General features: G+C 48.2%; 1 protein-coding gene across 1 annotated transcript in view; it reads left to right on the forward strand.

Annotated features, from left to right (window-relative positions):
• The window catches only part of CLDN14 (claudin 14), a 57,547-nt gene that overhangs the window by 18,021 nt on the left and 18,887 nt on the right, over window positions 1–20,639 (forward strand). The window contains exon 2 of the mRNA XM_045036631.1: window positions 6,572–6,709. The gene's annotated coding sequence lies outside the window, so the exon portion shown is untranslated. The remainder of the gene's footprint in view (window positions 1–6,571; window positions 6,710–20,639) is intronic.

The following is a 20,639-nucleotide window of genomic DNA, read 5'->3' on the forward strand; positions in this document are numbered from 1 at the left end:
CGTTTGACCAAATGTCCAATCACCGTGGTCCAGTCAAGTCAACATGTAAGATTAACCATCACAGTGATTATCTGGATCGTTATTTATCAATGGATGTGCCATTGATGTTTGGGGCAGAACAGCTTTGGGTAGGTCTGTCCCACGCATCGTTGGATGTTTCAGATCCCGAGTCCCTGTCCACATAACACCCATGGTATTCCCATTATGGTAACAACAGAAATTATGCCCACACGCTTCTGGATGTCCCACTGGGGACTGGTTCTGCCCAAGCTGGAGAGCCGCTGACCCAGATTGAGTGACTCTGCAGTAACATTCCCCAGTGCTGGGAACGTCAAGATTATTGGTGGGATTCTCAGGTCTTGATATTCAGACTACACTTGGTATAGCCATTGTCTAATCCAGGGGCTGGCAAACTCCTTCCGTAAAGGATTAGATCGTAAACATTTTAGGCTTCAGGACTAGGTGGTCTTTATCAGAACTAGTCAATTCTGCAATGTAGGACAAAACCAGTGATGAAAATATAAAAGTGAATAAGTGTGACCGTATTCCAGTAAAAAACTTTGCTTCTGGACACTAAAGTTTGAGTTCCACATAAGGTTTCATGTGTCATGAATTATTCTTCTGTTGATTTTCCCCCACCCATTTAAAATGTAAAGAGCATTTCTGTCTTACAGGCAATGTGAATTTAACTCTCTTCCTTGGCTTCCCCCATGAACTTACTGTGAGTTCAGCTAATAATTGAACAGAGACTTCAATAAATGTTTACCAAATTGAACCAAGTGGGATTTGAGCAAACACGGTGCTTTTCAAACTTTCTCCCTCAGCAGAAATTTTTTGGAATTCCAATCTTATAGCAACCCCCATTTTTGAAACGAACATGGTATTTTATTTGCAAAATTTTATGAGTTCAAATGGATGACGTTCGTATGTTCTGATGAATACGAAAATCAAGAGCAAGTTCCAGATGGCTGTGTCAAGATGCTCTTTGATTAAACTTGAAAGAGGAGAGAGAGGGAAGTTTCTGTTCCAAAGCAGAGCACTGACAGTATCTAATGGTAGTTTGTGTTCTTATTCAGAAACATCAAAGTGATGCGTGATGCATCGGAAACTTAAATAAGTAACAAATATAAAATGATTGGGCACATCAGACGTGTTTTTACACAACTGGGTCGGGGGCTGTGATGACAGCAGGTTACAGCTAGGCTCCCACAATTTTATCTGAGTGGATAAGAGTAGGTCTGAATTTTTAAAAGATTAGGGCGGGAGATACAAGCTTCTTAACCCCTGGCATATTTGTGATACATGCGAACTCCCTCAGAGAAATGCTGAGAGAAACTTGATTCCTGAGCGGCCACAAAGAGAAAGCAAGAAGGAAGCCCAATTTAACACACAGGTGGTCTCCAATGTATAAACGGGGTATTTTTTGACTATCTGAATGCTTATGATGTTTTTATTACAGTTTTCCATTATTAATTTATTTCTTATTTAATGTTAATAATTCTAAATATTATGTTAATTTTTAAAATTGTAAAATTGGAGCGTGTGGGTGGCTCAGTCGGTTAAGCGTCCGACTCTTGATTTCAGCTCAGGACGTGATCTCACAGTTCGTGAGTTCAAGCCCCGCATCGGGCTCTGCGCTGACAGTGCAGAGCCCGCTTGGGATTCTCTCTCTCTGCCCCGCCCCTGCTCATCCTCGCTCGCTCTCTCTCTCCCTCCCTCCCTCCAAAATAAATAAATAAACACTTAAAAGATAAACAAACAAAGTAAAATTGTGGCAAGATTTATGTAACATCAAATTTACCGTTTTAACCAGTTTTGAAGGTACAATTCAGCCACGTTGAGTACTCTGGACTTTTTCATTATACCAAACACAAACTCTGTACCCATTAAACACTAACTCCCTGTGCCTCCCTCCCCAGCCCCTGGAAGCCACTAATCCACTTTCTGTCTCTATGAATTTGACTCCTCTAGGTACCTCCCAACCATGGAATCACACGACTGGTCCTTTTGTGTCTGGCTTCGTTCACTCAAAATGTTTTTGAGTCGTAGCATATATCAGAACTTCAGTCCCTTCAAAGACTGAATAACACTCTGTTGTATGCGTATCCACCTTTTGTTTCTCCATTCAGCCATCGGTGGACATCCGAGTTGTTCCCACTGTTCGGCTATTGTGGCTAATGCTGCTGTGAACATGGGAATCCGAGTATCTGTTTTGAGTCCCTGCTTTCAATTTGGGGGATATATATCTAGGAGTGAAATTGTAGGATCATATGATAGTAATACTATGTTTAATTTTTTGAGGAGTCTCCATACTGTTGTCCATAGTGGCTGCACCCATTTATGTCCTCCCCGCCCCCAGCAATGACCAAGGGTTCCACTTTCTTTACCACCTCACCAACACGTTTTTTTTTTAATTTTTCTCTTATATATATTATATGTATAACTATATATATAGTAGCCACCCTACTGGGTGTGAGGTGGGGAAATCTTTTTAATGAAGTTGGAGCTGAGCGTTTGGGGCCTCTGGAGCACAGTCACGTCACTTTAGAGTGCCACAGAGTAGTTTGAAAGCGGGGCTGGGTTTTGTACCCCCTCTCAGAGTTTGTGATTTAACAGTAAGCCTTCCTTGACTTCGCTCCAAGAAGTGAGCAAGGTGATTGATTTCAAGCTGGAGGTGAGACCAGGAAAAGAAACAGATACCTCCATGCAGGGTTGAGTGTTCAGAGCCCAAGTAGAAACCAGTCACCCCCTCCTTAGGACCAGGTTTAGGACCAGAAATCATCCCTCTCCTCCCTCTCTCCTTCTCTCCCCCTCAAGCAACCACAGTAAGTAAGACTTCATTTCCCTGCCCTCCCTTCAGGAGCCCCAACACACTAAAAGGAATCACCCCAGTGTAAAACATTTTAAATCAATACCAGTTTAGGGGCTGGAGTTTAATTCAGGTAGACTCCTCTACAAACCAATCAAAACCATCATCGCTTCTGGGGAAATTTGTGGGGGGTCCTGGGAACACCTGCAGGAGGCCGACTCCCAGCCTTTCTCGCCTCTTCCCCGTGCGTGCGGCTGCGAGCCACCTCCAGCCTGCTCAAGTCCACTGCTGCCTGGCCCGGGCTCCACAAGGCTGTGGTCCTGCTCTGGGCAGCCACCCCTCCAACCCCACACTCAATTCCCACTCTTGGGAATCTGCTCAGGTCCTCCTATCTCACTCCTCCAGAAGCGCCGAGGGGCTCTCTGCTCCGAGGAAAGGAAACGTTTCCTCCAAGTAGCATTTGGCTGTGATGGCTCTTTTGGCCTTCCGAGTGTAGCTCCTGCCTCTGTTAGGAACTTGTATCAAAACCCCCAGGGGCAGACTTTGGGGCTATTTGTCTGACGTTCTCCTCACCCGCTGACATGCCAGGGGAATGGGTCCCCCGGTCTCAGGATGAGTTCCCAGGCTCCTCCCAGCCCAAAGGGTTCACGACTCCTTCTCTGTTCTGGAGAATGTTCTACTGCCCAGGAGGTGTGGTGCTGAGGGCCAAAGGTCCCCTCAGAGGTGCCCAAGGGGCTTGAGGACCCAGACAGGTCTCCAGCTGACTGATAAGTCCATCAGGCTGAGTTGGGTTGCAAGTAATGGATAGTCCCACTTCAACCAAAAGAAAAATGTGTTCTCTCGCTGGAGCAGAAGTCCTGAGGCAGGGCAGCTCTGGGTAGCTTGATTCAGTGGCTCCATAGCGTCTTCAAGGACTCCAGTTTCTCCGTCTTTCTCCCAGCATCCTCAGTGTTTGGCTTGGTCCCTGGGGTAGCTTCCTAAGGCGCAAGATGGCTGCTGCATGTCGTACTGCATGTACTGTGTGCCAATACTCAATCCAGACACTGCGATATCCAGTAGAAGGAAGGAGCACTTTGTCCCCTTTGCTCCTCTCTTTAAGAGCAAAGCTTAACCAGCAGCCCCCTGGGCATTCCTTTAAATCTCACTGGCCCTGATTATATCATATGGTCAAACGCAAGAGATCATTGCAGAGGGATGGGAACCATCACCATTTGGTTTTCTTCAGGTGTGTCCAGAGACATGCGCACCCATTCCTGAGCAAAGCCGGGTTCTGAACACCAGGAGAAGGTGGAAGGGGCAGCTGAAGAGCTTACGAGACCACCGCACTAACCTTTGGGGTCACCCATTGGTGTTTCTCATGTACTTGCTTTGTTACATTTTTACACTCTTTTCCTTTTTTTTTTTTTACATAAGAAATGTATACGTATTTTCTTGTTCTAAATAATTTACTCCATACAGAAGTATGTGGAGTAGAAATATGAAAGGTGTCTTTCACCGCCCTCCCCCAACCTCACTTCCCTCCCCAGAAGGAACTTCTGTCTCTACATTGGTGTCTCCTCTTCCTATCCCCTCTATGCATCTGCATATATACATATGTTCATTACACACATAGGTGCTTTGCTTTCCTCTTTACGTAGATGGTATCCTGTTCTGCCAATGGCCTTTTTCCACTTGGCTCTCAGTACTTCTGGATCCACTTGATTCACTGTAATGACTGAATATTATCCCTAAGGGTAGATATTCCACTGCCTTGTATCTTAGGTAGCTTTTCAATCTTGGGCCTTATCTGCCTAGCTAGAATATCCTGAGGGCATATTTTTCTTTCTACAGCCAAACACTTAATATAAAATGTTCCTGCAAAGTGAAAGTCAATTAATAGCTATTGATGAAAGGATCCTCTCTCCCTTGCCACCTGAGTTGTCTTAGCACCTCTGATGGACTGACAAGGAGCCCTTTTCTGAGCCAGTAAAGGTATCCGGCGCCATGGTCTATCAGTTTGTCATTCTTTGGCCCATCGACAAGAGTGACAAATCAATCTATGAGCAAGAGAAAGTTGGTCATCTTCCACTGGTGCTTTGGTAGTGTTTTCTGGGTATAGGATGGCACAACATCTCCCTCTCCCTGAGCAGGCTGTCAATTCAGAGCACTTTGGGCTACTTGCAAAGTTATACATTATCTCATTGTTCAGCTCACATAGGAGCATCGGGGCAGAGTTATTAACAGCCCACACTTCCTGGAGAACCATTTCAAGGGCAACTAATGGTGTTCACAGACTGTTGAGCTGGAAAAGTTATCCATTTGCCTAGACACACACTCTTAATAACCCTTTCCAGGTTTCTTAAGGCAGTCACAACTACATAAAATAGATTACAACTGAACCTATTCTAGACCCTTTGGTGGGGAGAAATTACTTCAATATGAGGTTATCACCTGCAAACAGACCAACCAAATGAACCTCTCAGGGCAATCACTCTTTAAGCAGATGTTGGCATTCAGACCTGCTGATAGCATCAGCGGATATCATCTTAGGCCTTGGTGGGGCTCCTTGTACTTCTGAATCCACGAGCTTCCTGTAGTAGCCGAAAAAATTACCATTGTGAAAAAGCAAAGAAATGAAACACATGTCTCCCAGATGTGCTCTTTGCATTGGGGAAGACTCTTAAAGCTTGGGCCTTAACAGGAAACTTGGGACGATGAAAAGAAATCAAGCAATAGGAATGAAACTGAAATTAGTTTATGTCCCTCAGCTGATAACACACAAGGGGAAACTGTTTGATCAATCATTTTAATTAATATTGATTATGAAAACTCTGGTCCCGCCTACTCAAAAGCCTACATGTGAATTAGGGAAATAGGACACCCACATGAAATATTGGACACCACCACCAGGTGATATGGGATCAAGACTAAGTAAATGCCTATTGTGGGTTTAGAGGGAAAATCTATTGAGCTGCAAGGCTATGCTTCCCAACAGGACTGGCAACCTGCCTTGTTATACTCCGAAAGGATTGTACTTGACCCTCCACTTGTATAAAAAATACAAGCATTTCTCTTTGGGAACCCAGCCTGCATTTCTTTGCTGACTTGCATGCCTCTGTGTGTGTGTCTTCATCTGTTGGGGTTGGAGGATTCCCAACCCGCCTCCCTCTGTTTCTACCACCTCCCTGACCTTGAAATAGTCATGACCATTGAAGACCTTTATGACCCTTCTCCCCTCACCTACACCCACCATCTCACCCTAATTCGTTGAGAAAACTATTGCTGGCAGATAGAGAAGGTAGAATCAAGAGAAAATCTAGACACCACTTGCTAAAACAGGGTAAGAGGGTTCATGATAAGTAGGTCAGAGCTGATTTGAGGGATTTGGCTGGGGGTTACCATACAGGCTCCACCTCCATGCCCTGGTATTGGTGTCCCCAATACCTCATGTGGGTATTTCTATAAACAAATATTTTTTTAGGCCAACATTGGATTATATGGCTGCAGATCTTGGAATTCAAAAGGGAAAGATGAAACCTTTACAGTAACGTGGGAGTTTTCTTTCAAGTGGAGTTTTCTCTACAGAATGTTTTTGCTTTAACTGGTAATTAAAGATGAGCAAAACACTCCTGAAGAATCGGGCTTTCCTCCTCACCAAGCCTGTCTCTCCAAGAGAAACAGGCACAGGTAGGGCCACAGAACCCACCCTCCCAAGGAACCCCAACTGCTCCTGATAGTTTATGGTCTGGTCCATGTCAATTTCTCATGTGTTACCGTTTCTAGGGGCTGCAAGGCCCAGCGATCTGGACACAGGCCAAGAAGTCAAGAACTGTTGAAGCCAGCGTCTCCACTCTCCTACTGACACCAGCGACCACCCAGCCCAGCCCAACCATATGGCTTCTTGTTTTCCTGATGTATGAGGTGGGTAGAATGCTCTCCCCCTAGAAGAGGACTCCAAGGGATCAATTAGTTAAAACCTGTAAACATGTATCATTATAATTATTATTCCAGTTTCTAGTTAAAATTGAACCGGCCAAAAGGAAAGAAAATACCGAGGCTGCCTCTGAGGGCAGCTCTCTTTGCTTTTCTGGTATTTCTAGTCTGACTGGTGGAAGAATGTCCTGAGCAGCTCTATGCTGGGGAGCTGAGAGGGAGCCGTGCTCACCGCATTTGAGGTTGAGGAGGCCAAGAAGACGACTGAGCCCTGGATATTACGGGGTTCTGGCTATTCATACCACCCTCTCTAGCCAAGGCTGGACGGCTCCCGTGAGCCCCAAGGGTGAAAGCGCATCTCAGGCAGGGCTCTGACTGTGCCCCTTTGGCAGGTTGTGCAGGAGATCGGTAAGCAGACTTGGTTTCTAGGGTGTCGCTCTAAACCAAAACCTCCAAGGCAGTGACCACTGTATTCCTCAAGAGAAGAACCTCAGGACTCCCGACGTTGTTAGAGAAATTTTCAGCGTGGTGGGGGCAGCCTCCTTTCAGCATTGCCTCTACCTTTCTCCTTATTTCTTCATGGAGACTTTCAGACAACACCTCAGTCACCTTACCACAGCTCTCCTTCTTCTCTGGGTCTGAAAAGTTCCATGGCATCTCCACTCCTACTTTCCTGTGGACACCTCCATGCCCATCTACCCTTCTCTAGCTTAGCCCAAAAGGAGGCCCGGGGCACTGGCCACGCAGCTTCCGGCCTGAGCAGCTTCCGGCCCCAGCAGCTTCCGGTCCGAGCACAGCCCGAGCGTGGCCTCCTCTCAAGATGGCCGTGCCGCCACCGGAAGTGTACGGGGCCCAGGGCCGTTCCCCCACCCGCAGGCCTTGGGGGATGCGGTTAGCACAGCGGCCGTGCCCGGGGCCGGGTGGAGACGAGCTAATAATTCCACACTGTTTAAACGGTGGTTTTAAAATATTTGCTCAGTATTTACTCAGAGGAAAGGCTGAGTGCTCTGAATAAATCAAGGAAGGGCCCAGCAGGAAGAAAGGCCCTTGGGGGCAGCTTCAGCCTCTCCCCTCCGCTCCAGAGACTTTATTTCTGGCTCCCAATTTGCAGCCCGCTTGCAGCAAAACAGAAGCCCGGCAATTAAGGGCACCGGCCTGTGTCAGAAGACACTGTTCTGGCTCTGGGAACCCCTCACTCCGGGCCCGGCCGCATTCAAGAATCCTTCCCTGTCCCCCTCTGTTCCCCCCGAGGGCGGTAGTGGAAAAGACTATTGTCTCTGTGTCTTGCCGTGTTTTGGTTTTTCTATGATGGTGCAGGCGTTCCCCTGCCCCTGCCCAACCTGGCTGATAGAACAGGGCGTTAGGTCTCTTTCCAAGCACACCGGTGCTCCTGCGGGTGGTGGCCCCCTGCCGGCCTGCCCCTGCCCGCCACCCCTGGCCAGGCCCCCCAACACGGTGTCTGATAGACCGTGACACAGAAGGGGAGCAGAAGTCAGGAAGGTTTGCTCTTCACGTCTTTATCAGCTTGATTTTGGCTTCCATCTGGACGCTCCGTCACCCCCGGCCCCGGTGGGCTCTCCCAGGTGTGCAGTACTGCCTGTGAGGCTGCTTCGGATCGCAACGTCTCCCACCCGGTCCCCAGGGGCTCGCCGAACCTCGCCCCCAGGTTCCTGTACCATTTCGCCCCAATCCCCTTTCTGCCCATTCTGTGTCCACACAGTAATTCAACACTCAGGCCGTTGTCTCTGGACTCTTTTACCTGGTGATGGCCTCAGATCCTGGAAGCCTCAGATCCCCTGCCACACGTTCCCCTGGATTTGATGGGGTCCCCCCAGGCTGATACTGCCTGTTACTAGAACTATTCACCAGCCATGGGTGAGAGCAATCTAGGAGTTGCGTTTCTTGCTTTTGTCGATGCCTCTTGACCTTTACAGCATGACTGACTTTATGCGACCCCTCGTTTCACGGTACACCTTTGGCTGACCGATACCTGCTGCCATTTCCGGCAGCTCTTGCGTCTCTGGGACGGGCACCTTGTTCCGTGTTAAATTAATACATACTGTTACTTAAAAGAGAAGACAGAAGGGTGTGATGGCGGATACAAAACTCCCTCTCCTTTGTCTAGAGCCTTTGCTTCACTCCCCAGGGGTAACCATTGTGAACAGATGCTTATGCAGCTTCCAGAAGCGCTCTCTGCGTGATCAAAATGCATATGCTTCTTGTTTCACACGAATATGATCACACTGTAGCCATTGTGCTCAACTGGCTTCTTGTACTTAAAATTGCGCCTTAGAACTCTTTCCACAGGACTACACAGAGGAGCGCTGAGCCTTTTAATGGGGCGCTCTCTTCCACCGTGCGGGGTGCCATTGGTTAACTAGACTCTCGTTGAGGGCCATTTTGGTTTCATCCAGTTTTTTCGCCAGCAAAAAGAAATCAACGAGTGTTGCCTTTGCTTGCTGTAAGAGAGTACCTGTAGGGTGAATTTCTAGCAGGCAAACCGCTGGGTTAAAGAGTATTCACAATTGACGTTTTGATAGTATGATAGCATCAACAGGGCATTTTTTCAGAGAAGCAAAATTGTCAACTCGGCTATCCATACGTGGAAAGCCATGGTGCTCTAAGCCACGTTTCCATCAAAGCCAGCTGGTTTGGACCGGGCCAAGCCAGGAAGGAGTTAATGCACTTCTCTCACAAAACTAAATACGTAAGATTGGAGCAATTCTGAGTGGTTGTGTGTTTTCTTTTCACTGTGGCCCCCTGAGTTCCTCTTATCCCAAGGTCAGGTTGTTGTGTGTGTGCATTTGGCAAGGGGGCAGCTTAAGGGTGATGGTGAGGAGTCTCTGAGCCTCAAAGAGCTCGTGGGGTTCTAGGGTGAGCTGCCGACCGTGGGCTCAGAGGCTGCGGCTCCCGAGGTGCACTGTTCTTTGGATTTCTTTTTACCCCTCCAGTCATTCTGTGTCTCACAATCAAAGTGCCTGTTCTTCAGCCCTTTTTGACCTATGTTGTCCACTAGAAAATTAGTCAGGAGTTTAATAGGGTGGTTGTCCTGGGGTCCCCCTCCCGCTACAGCTCAGGGGGGCTTTCTGCAGTCCTTCGCAAGCTATTTGGGGTGAAAGACTGTTTTTTAATACTTTCCAATGTGTTACGGACCAGTACTTTGGTAGAATACTAGATATACTGAATTACTAGAAAAATGAAATCAAAAATACATACAAAATATGAGTTCAGTTTCTTTCTATTACATTTCACAGACATAAAAATGACTTTGTTATTTTGCTATAAAAGTATTTTGAAATGCTGAATCTCAATTTCTGTTCTCATCTCATTGGAGATCTGGAACAGTTTGAGCAGCAGTACTCTATGCACTTTTCCAGAAGCTTTTGCAAGCTTCCTTTTGACCCAAAGCCTCTATTATTTTGCTGGGAGAGTGATTCTCACCCAATAGGGGGATTCATCCAGGTTTTCATCCGTGGAGGCCTTGGTTTAATTCCCAGGGCTTACACTGGGCTTGGGTTTAAGCTTGAGGCCCAGTCCCGTTGACCCTGGCTCCTCCCCCCTTTCCCCCGACCTTTCTGGTGGTGGCAAGAAATAACTCATATGCACAAGGTGCCATGATCTGCCGCCTTCATGAGAAGACATTGTTTTCTGTCCTTTAGATTTTACTTTTTCCTTGATTTAAGTCAAACACCAGCCTTCCTATTACTGTCTCTTCTCTATAACCCACTACAAACAAGAGAAATGTGAAATCTAGGGGTGTGGATCCAAGGGAAGCAATAGCACTTTTTCTTTCAAGCCTTTCAAACTTTTCAATTCACATTTTACATAATTTTACACCTTGGGATATACTTTGGTTAGGTCTTAATACAAGGGACGTAGTGAGCAGCAGCTCCTCAGAATATGAGACTTTTAAGTCTTTTGTCTTCAAAAGAGGTGGATTATTACAATTTTAGGTACTTGGAGAACATTGGTTTTTAGATTGCCTTTGAAACCTGAAGTAGCAGATTACAGCGGCATCTAGTGGACACTAATAATATGCACTGCACTGCATTTCATCAATTATAAAACAGATTTTTCCCTGTTTTGAACTTTTTTGAAACTGGGAGTGTAGCTCATAATATATGACGTATTAGGGTTTAATTAAAAATGTTTCTGTCTCACCGATAACTTCTTACAATTATCTTTGTTTTGTCAAAATAGGATTTTCGATATGAAACTTTGTAGGATGTTCATTCTTTCAGTAATATTTATTGAATATTGAATTGTATCTGTAACTTACAGACTTATTGCATGTATTATATTCAAAACTATTCATTTTAATGCATAATGTAGGTCTTTATCCTTTATGTTACACTAATGCATTGATATTCTAACTTCATAAATTTAAAAATCCATTATTGTCTAGACCCAGTAGTTCTCAACACTGGCTACATGTTGGAATCACCTGCAGAATTTTCTAAATTATAACTAGGCAGAGCACGCTTCTCAGAGACCTGACCTAATTGCTCTAGAGTTAAGAATTTTAAAAGCTTCCCAAGCCTTTAAATGTGTTGCCCAGACTGAGAACCTTTTCCTTTATTCATTCAAGTCAGATGTCTCTGACATTGTATAGATTTTTTAATAGTCAAGAAATGTTCAGTATTTTGTTTTATAAACAAAAACTAAACAACTCATGTTTCTTATAACTATTATAATTATGAAGGCAAAGAAACTACTTATTAAAGCAATCATGAATAACATTAAAACCACGATACTCAAGAAAAAATTCATTCCTAAAGATATCATCATTTAGTGCATCATCAAATAACGTACAACTTGCATTTGATTCTTACACATTCATCTGTGCAACATTATTTGAAGTGAACACCACAATAAGATCAGGAATGTCAATGAAGTGTAAAACGGTGGCTATAAAATTTACAAGACGTCACAGTAATATATCTTTAACATACCGTAACCCTCTCACGTAATGTCTATCCACTAAGGCAAAAAAAAAAAAAATCTAAGGTATCATTTCCTTGGAATATTCTTTTCTTGGCTGGGAGTGGAACCCTGCTAATTCCGGGGCTGACCCCCCAGCATATTACAAAGATGGCGTAACTGCTCTTGACCTGGCTAGTGGAGCAGTAGAATGTGATACCGCGTGAGACTACAGTGGGGAGAAGAAGAATAGTTCATGGGAGACAGTGTCAAGAAGAAAGGACCCCGTTCATTTCTGGGCCTTACCACTTGCTAACTTTGTAATTTTGTGCAAGTTACCGAATTCGCCAAATCTATTGTTCCCCACTACGCAAACTGGGGATAACAGCACCAGCTTCAACTATTGTGGCTTCTAGAATTCACATGTGTAAACACGGAACACAAAATGGGCAGCTGATCGAATAGTAAGTACTGTGGCTCATGGTGGTTTATTCTTACTGCTTTTAGCTCAATAGGAGAATCAAACGATGGTGTTTTTCTGCATATTTAAGGCAGAGCAGTACCATTAAGCCCTTCCAGCTTGTCTGGTTCAGACTCTCTAAACTGTGCTGTACAAGGTCCAGGCATGCAATTCATGTTTAAATAATAGCTGAGGGGTGCCAAGTGGTGCCCGGGTCGAGCACCCAACTCTTGATTTTGGCTCAGGTCATGATCCCAGGGTCATGGGATTGAGCCCCGGATCTAGCTCTGTGCTGAGTGTGGAGTCCTCTTGAGACTCTCTCCCTCTCTCTCTCAGACTAAAAAAAAACCAAAAACAAAAGTTGAGCCCCTTTTGGGGTCTTTGGACTTCATCAATCACTGGGCTTTTTAAATTCAGAGAACTCTTTTCTATCCAGTGTTCCTTCATGGCCGAGTAACCAAATCCTAAACTATTCTCATTTCAATCTTCCTCATTCCATGAAAAGCCACCCTGACCCAGGACCAGGGACTGGCTGGGAGCCTGCCATGTGTCCCTTATATTGAGAGAACCACGGGTCCTCTAATTCAGGCCCAGGCTGCTGCTCAGAGAGACTGAGAGAGCCTGCAGTTGCGATGGACCGCAATGGCCACCCTTGGGTACAGGGCAGGAGGGCTGCGCCCATGCCCTTGGTGCAGGAAATATGGGAGGGAAGCCGCATGAAAGGGACATTCGAGTGGGAAATGTGGGGTGCTTGGGCCCATTACCTCAAGTGCGTAGGTCCCCAGTTCAGCTCGCCGGTCTCAGCCTAGAGACGAATGTCTCAGATTCCAAACGTCCCAAATTCCACCCGACCCCCACACCTTTGAGCATGACGCTTCGTGGGTCAGATGACAGTGGCCATATCCCAAAGGTGCTGATTATGTTCTGATTGGATCTTAAGCTGTTTCTGCCACTCACACTAGTGACTCTCAGTCGTGCTTCTCAGGTTTATGGAAAGAAATATGTGAACAGAAGCTCTCTGCAGACATGTCAGTGTGAATGAGTGCATTTCCTCACTTTTCATTTTGCTAACACAAACTAGGAGGATAATGCAAGTCTTTCAGCCCTCAGCCAGACTTGGTTTTTTGCCTTCTTCCAGGCAAGAGACAAGGCTCAGCCTGGGGTAGGTCATCAGCAGACCGAGAGGGCTCATGGTGCTGAGAAAACATGGAGCTGAGTTGCAAGCCCCGGTCCCCATTTATGAGCTGGGTCATGTTGGGCCACTCACTTAACGTCTCTGAATTTGTCTTCTCATTATTAAATTTTTTTTAACGTTTATTTATTATTGAAAGACAGAGAGAGACAGAGTATGAGCGGGGGAGGGGCAGAGGGAGAGAGAGACACAGAATCGGAAGCAGGCTCCGGGCTCCGAGCTGTCAGCAACAGAGCCGGACGCGGGGCTCAAACTCACAAACCGCGAGATCACGACCTGAGCCGAAGTCGACGCTTAACCGACTGAGCCACCCAGGCACCCCTGTTTTCTCACTATTAAATGGGATCTAATGATGCCGACTACATAGAGTTTTATGCGGATTAAATGAAACGATGTAAATGAGACGGCACAGTGATGGCCATTAGGTTATTATGAAAATGTAATATGGCATCTATTTGAAACTTGAAAGTAAACATCAAGAGGACCAGCAATTTACTATTGAAAGGTAGTTGTTTTAAAACAAAACAAAACAAAAGGTAGTTGAAAGATGGACTATATCTCCATCTTGGAAAAGGATCCTTCAGACCCTGTTGTAGGGCGGGCAGTGGCTGGACGCGTCACTCCGTCCCGAGGCGCCTTAGGCCGCAGTAACAGGTCGGACCTCAGCTGAGCTCTCAGCCAGGAAGGTGGGTGGGGGACGCGATTCAGCCCTCCCACCATTTCCTTTCATTTGCCTGCCCTCGGCTTCTGTCAGACCCGGTGTCGGACTCCTGGATACGGGGCCGTGTGCTAACTTGCAATAAATAGACTAAAAAGGGGGAACTTTGCAACTAAGCCAAGTCAAACACCGCTGTGGAAACCTATCCCGAGTTGCCCTGAGGTGTTTCCAAAAGCAAAGCAAACATTATAAATGAACAGCATGCTCTAATTCTCCGCCTCGGGGGAGACCAGCATGGGAAGACACGTAGGCTCTGTCTGCAGCTGGGGCAGCCCGGCACTGCCCGTGGGGTCACTCAGGAGACCCCCCAGTTTCTCCCCACCAGCCACCTGATTCTGTGAGGCTATCCCTCTGCACCAGGAGACCATGGCAGTCCTCGAAGCCGCTGGTCACCCAGAAAGCAGTAAATCGTTTCTGGCTTTGCCCCGGCTGGCTCCGTGAGCTCTAATAAGCCACTCGTGTGTCCTTGACCCCACCAGTGTATTTCGAATCCACATTTGTTACCCACGGGTCTGGATCCGTGATTCTCAACTTTACCGTGCACAAGAATCACCTGGATTGGGCTGGAGCTGACGTAAAAACACAAATTCCCACACCCGCCTCCTGAAACTCTGCTTCGGTGGGTCCGGGTCGGGGCCCTGGAACCTGCCTTTGAACAAGCAACCGTGCAGGTGCTAACACAGGCAGACCTCAGGTCCACCTTGAGAAACTCAAATTGCATATAAAACAGCTCGATTTTACCCCCGGTCGTGCTGTGTTAACATCCTCAGCTGACTCAGTCCCTAGTGAGTAATTCTTTCTAGGAACCCAGGCCCATAACGCAAAATGGCTGCATTCATACACGTTTGAAGGGAACAACTTACTAAGTGTTCTGTCCCTGGATCGTGCCGTGGGGGCAGAAGCAGATATATCCTGGCCTCAGCCTTTCGAAAGCCTAAAATCTAGCTGGGGCGACGGCTTGTGAGTGAGAGAGAGACACCAGCGAATGGGAGAGGCAGCGAGTGATTCAGGGAAGGAGTGACCTCCACATCGTCCCTCTGGGTACTGGACACAGAAGCTGTGGGTGCAGCCTAACGTGCTTGGGAGCGAGTCAGAGAATCCCGCTCAACGGACCAAGCACGAACTAAGACCCACTGTGTGCCGGTGTGGTGACACAGCCGACGGAAGCTCACTGTGAGGATGGGGAGGGCTAGCTGTCAGGAGGGAGGACAGGGGCCATCGGACCAGAGCGTGGTGGCCGGAGGGCAGAGGAGGGCAGGACTGGAGATGCGGTGAGTGGGAGCACACAGGGACAGTAGGGTGAGGCACGGGGGGCAGTGGGGAAGGATGTTGATCATGCAGGTAGAGGAGTTTGATCCTAATGACAGAGGGAGAGGGGGAATGGGTTTCTTAGTAGCAGCATAATGTTAAGAGAAGGGCTTCTTCTGGGACAGGAGCTGTCAGAGATGAACCGTGAGACCGGGAGCTTCCATGGATGAATTCCCTGGGATTCCAAGGACCGAATTCTGTGGACTTCAGTGTAGGTGGAGAATGAGGATGTGCTGGGTTGAACAGTGTGTCCCCTCCCCAAATCCGTGTCCTTCTTAGGACCTCAGAATGTGACCGTATTTGGAAGTAGGGCTATGGCAGATGTAATTAGTAGAGTTAGGATGACATCATACCCCAGGAAGGTGGCCTCTTAATCCAATATGCCTGGTGTCCTTCTGAGAAGAGGACAAAAGACACAGACGCAGAGGGATGATGACAGAAGCAGAGACTGGGGTGATGTGTCTGCAAGCCAGGGGGCGCCAGTGATTGTGGGCAACCAGCAGGATCTGGGAAAAGAGGCCTGGGCAGACTCTCCCTCTGAGCTCCCATGAAGACTCAACCTGCTGACACCTTGGTCTTGGACTTCTGGCCTCCTGAAGTGTGGGGGAATTAGCTTCTGCTGTTGGAAGCCACCCGGTTTGTGGCCATCTGTTCGGGCAGGCCCAGGAAGTTATTGCAGGGGGCTTGAGGAAGAGGAGAAGGTGAGGACAGGTCCTGGGGAGAGAAGGATGGTGAGGCCATGGCAGAGGCCCCAGAGATAGGGCTGCGGCCCCAGGACGCCGGGCAGGCATCTGTCCGGCCCCCCAGCGGTATCCACGGAAAACAGGAGGCAAAATCCTCCGAGGAGGAAGCCTGCAGCCGCCGTGGGCTCCCCCCTCTGCCCCCACCCCTGCACATCTTCCTATTTCCTCTTCCACGTATTTCCTAAACAGGTAGCACAGTAGGCACATGCTTAGGAGAGGTTGCTGAGCCTTCTCCGGAAATTAAAGGATTTTTCTGGTCATTAAATGTGTGCCCAACGATTGTTAAGAGCGGGTCTTGTTTTTCCACTTAAGTATTGGGTTGTTTCAAAGAGAAAACACAATGCCCCCATTTTCCTCACTAAATTATAGCCCCGGACTTCCCCTATAAATTCAAAATTGGAGAAGGCTGAGGGCAGAATGGCCCCATTCACACAAAAACTCTCAAGGCTGGTTTCCCATGAGTGGCGGGCTTCCGTGGCTCCCCCGACCGGTGTGTTAAGTCACTTGCGGCGTGCCTTCGTTGGTATCATCGCTGTGTGTCCCCTTCCCTCAGTGAAATTTCCTAAATGCAACCAAACATTGCTCTTCTGTCATATCAGGGTGGCTCGTGTCCACCAACATGACCAATTGGTAAAATCATAATAATAATAATAGTAATAATAATAATAAATTTTTTAAAAAGCGGTCTCACCCAGATGACTGGATAACAGAAGGAGGCCCCTGTCTGGGTGGCTAAATTACAAAAGGTGTCCCTGCCCGAGGGAGCCACTTAGGAGAAGATGACGTGACCCCATGGCAGGGAGGGAGGCTTGGCCAGCAGAGCCCCGGTTGAGTTTCAGGTCTGTGAGCCCCCCGTTTGCACAGGTGGGCCCAGCAAGCCCGGTCCCAATCCGGAACCGAGGATCGTTGGGTCCTCTTCCTTGGAGCTCAAGGTTCAGCGAGGGGTGTTCCCACCTTGCTGTGGGCGGTCTCATGTGCATGTCTGTCCCCGGCACTGTCAGCCTTAACCTTCTCCAATCACAGGGCATCCCAGCCTGTTTGTTGCACTTAAATCCACGTATCTAATCTGACCCTGGACATCTCATTTTCCTCCACCAACCTGCCACCATACAAACAGCTTCTCCCCTCCATTGTCCCACTGGTCTTTCATAACTAAACCCAGACAAGAGACGCAAAACAAAATTCTGTGCAGGAGGAAAGGGCAATTTTTCATCCTCCAGAACCAGGGAAAAGGCATCATTATTATCATTTCCCTTTTTCTTCTCTCTCCACTCGTACCTGTCCCCGCGCACAAAGGCACCCCCTCCTTGTCAACAATGTCACCACCAGTGTTGAGACCAAAGACTGACCACCGGGGAGCACCACCACTTCCAGAGGCTTCCTTCAGGGCTGCCCTGAAAGCGGCAGAGGAAATTAAACCACAACCCCCGCGAGGCCGCCCCAGCCCTCGCACCCCTGGAATAACATCGAAGTCACTGGTAGCAGATCTGAGGCGCAGCTCATAACTCAGCCCCTGCACGGGGGCTCATGCAGGTGTCTTGAGGTGGTTGGGACCCCAGTGACAGCAGTTAAGGGGACAGGTGTGACCTGTGCGAGGGAACAAAGTCTCCGTCACACAGCGATGAAATAAGGAGTGATTTCTCCGCCTCGTTCCGGCTTCCCCGGGCTCGGGGCAGGCCTCGAAGATGATTTATGTGAAGGCTTTGAAGTTAGGTACTTTCACTGCTCTCGCCGGGCCTGCTGGAGTTTGCTGAAAGGTAGAAGTTACTGGAGATAGGGAAGATCAGTCCGATGGAAGAGAAAAGAAAACAGACTCAGAACTGCTTCCTTCCGGGAAGCAAGAAAGCCTTTGTGCCCTGCAGGTTCCGTTCCCTCCTCCCCCGCAGCTGGCTCCTCAGGAGTGAGTCCTGCGTGGGTGACGGGCATTTGGTCTAAGGGCTCCAGACCAGATGACTTAAACCAGGAAGCAGGTGCGAGGGATGCTTCCCGGAGATGCCCTGCCGCCTCCTGGACCCTGAGTTCCCCGCCAGGTTCTAAATCTGCAGGAATCCACCCTCAGGAGAAAGACTTTTAAATCCACTTGGATTGAACTTGGCCCTTCAGAAATCTCGACCTTGACGCCACGGTGTTTTAGTTCCCCAGGGCTGCCGTAACAAAGTGCCACCGATTGGGTGGTTTAAAACAACTGACATTTATATTCTCACAGTTCTGGAGGCTAACGGTCCAAAATCAAGGTGTCAGCAGGGCCGTGCTCTCTCTGAAGGCTCTAGGGAAGAATGCTTCCCTGCCTCTCCCAGCTCCTGATCATTGCAGCAAACCTTGGTGTCCCTTGGGGTGCGACTGCTCCACTCTGGTCTCTGCCTCTGCCTTCACAGGGTCTCCTCTCCGTGTCTCCTCTCCTTTTCGGATAAGGACACCAATCAGATTGGATCAGAGCCCACCATTATGACTTCATTTTGCTTTTTTTTACTTTTATAAAGGCGCTGCCTCCAAATAGAGTCACATTCTGAGGGCCTGGGTGTTAGGACCTCAACACAAGAATGGGGGGGGGGGGAGGTCACAGTTCAGCACATGACAGTCATTCTTCCATGCCAAGATGGTGAGGGCTCAGAGTCACTTCCACCATTCAAGTGTGGGGGTGCCATGAAGCTTCTTTAGTTCTCTTCCTCCTGAGCCCTTGTCCCCTGGGTAGCAGAGGGGACTTTTATTTGTCATCAGGATTACCTCCGCCCTTTCTGTTGAAACAATTACTTTGAGGGGAGCAGGCTTCATGAGGGAAACCCTCACCGGTTTGCCTCTCATGAGTTTACCTCTCATGAGTGCTGGGTCTCTCCTTCCTAGGCTCATACCAAGATGGCAGCTAGTACACAGGGGAGATCATGGGCCCCATGGGGAAGGGACAGATCTCCCATCCAGTCCCTGCACTGGCCTCTTCTACCTAGAAGCCACATTGGTCCTGGTGAGCGTGCTGATAGTTACCCACTCAGGGAAGCATGGGCTGGGTCTGCCTTCTGGGCATTCAGCTGATGTCCTTGCTAAAGACAAGGAACTGAAGGACTAGGCTTGGGCGTTCTCACGTGTGACCAAGCCACTTTGGAGATCCCCCAGTGACTGGTGGGATGCCCACTCTATCCCTGGCCAAGGTGGGCTCTTTGCAGCCATTGACTCCCAGCCAGACTCTTGGCTACATGCGATACCTGCTTTGGGGACATATGAGGGTCCCTGGGTCCTCTGTAGGCCTCAGAGGAGACAAAGGGAGCCAGGAATCCTGAACCCAAGCTCATCCATCCCCCCTTCCTGTGACCACATTGCACTCCCAGCACCCACGCACCCCAGTGTTAGGATGGGGTTGTCTCCTCCGAGGATTCAAACAGGTAGCAGAAGAAAAGCCCATTTTCTTTGGGGTCCCCAGAACGTTCAATGTGGGGGAGATGGGGGCAAGCATATGTGACCACAGGCTTCCCCTTCCTTATCCACGAGGGCTGGAAAGAACGGAGTTTCCCCTGCTCCTCGGGGCAGAAACTTATATGCAATGTCCTGAGTTTTCTAGATTATAAGAAGTTCAGGCATCAAATCTCTAGGCCCAGATCTTTATATGGTAATAGGAGCTAAAGGAATTTTGAAAATTATCTCTTGCCAATCAATGCCTGGCTTTCACGAACACTGTCTTTCTGAGAACATAAACACCTATATTGAATATCACAAGCCAGAAACCTAGTCCTTCTTGCTATTTCTTCTCCACGCCCTGCCTTCCAGAGCAGCCGGCAGAGCAGCCCTCGCTACCCACAGAATCCCAATTCAGCTGGGACTCCTACGATGTGCCACCTCTCTGTGGAGCTCGCCCTGAGACCAGGAGGGTAGGGCAGAGCCTCTCATCAACTGCTCTCTCTAGGGCTTGCTTCTTTCATCCTTGGACCCAGGAGCATCTAAGTGGCCATCCAGTGATCTCCTCTCAGGCAGCAGAAAAACAGACCAGCTACCAAAAAAAAAACTGGCTCAATAGGTATTCTTTCAAGGTCAGTTCTTCCTGCTTCTCAGCTCCTTACTTAAGGGCCAAGACTTTGACCAAGTTCTCCCGGGTTCTAATATGCCCCACCTCTCCCAGTCTAAACAGCTCCCAGCCTGAAGTGGGGGTTGTACGCATTTTCTGCGACTGCCATAATAAATCGCCACAAACCAGGAGGCCCAAAACAACAGAGCTTGATTCTCTCACAGTTCTGGAGGCCAGAAGTCCAAAATCCAGGTGTCATCAGGGCCATGCTCCCTGAAGGTGCCAAGAGCCACAGGGAAGGATCCTTTCTTAGCTCTTTCAGCCTCTGGGGTCTCTTGGCACCCAGTGGTGTTCCTTGGTTCGTGATGGAATCACCCCAATCTCTGCCTCGTCTTGACATGGCCCTCTTCTCTCCTGTGTTTCTCTTCTCTTATAGGGACACTAACCAATAGATTTAGGGCCCACCCTAATCCAGTATGACCTCTTTTTTTTTTTTTTTTTTTTTTTTGAGATAGAGCGTGTGCATTAGCAGGGGAGAGGCAGAGAGAGGGAGGGAGAGAATCTCAAGCAGGCTCTATACTCAGCA

The sequence above is a fragment of the Felis catus genome, chromosome C2 (genome assembly GCF_018350175.1).
Source record: "Felis catus isolate Fca126 chromosome C2, F.catus_Fca126_mat1.0, whole genome shotgun sequence".
Lineage (NCBI taxonomy): Eukaryota > Metazoa > Chordata > Mammalia > Carnivora > Felidae > Felis > Felis catus.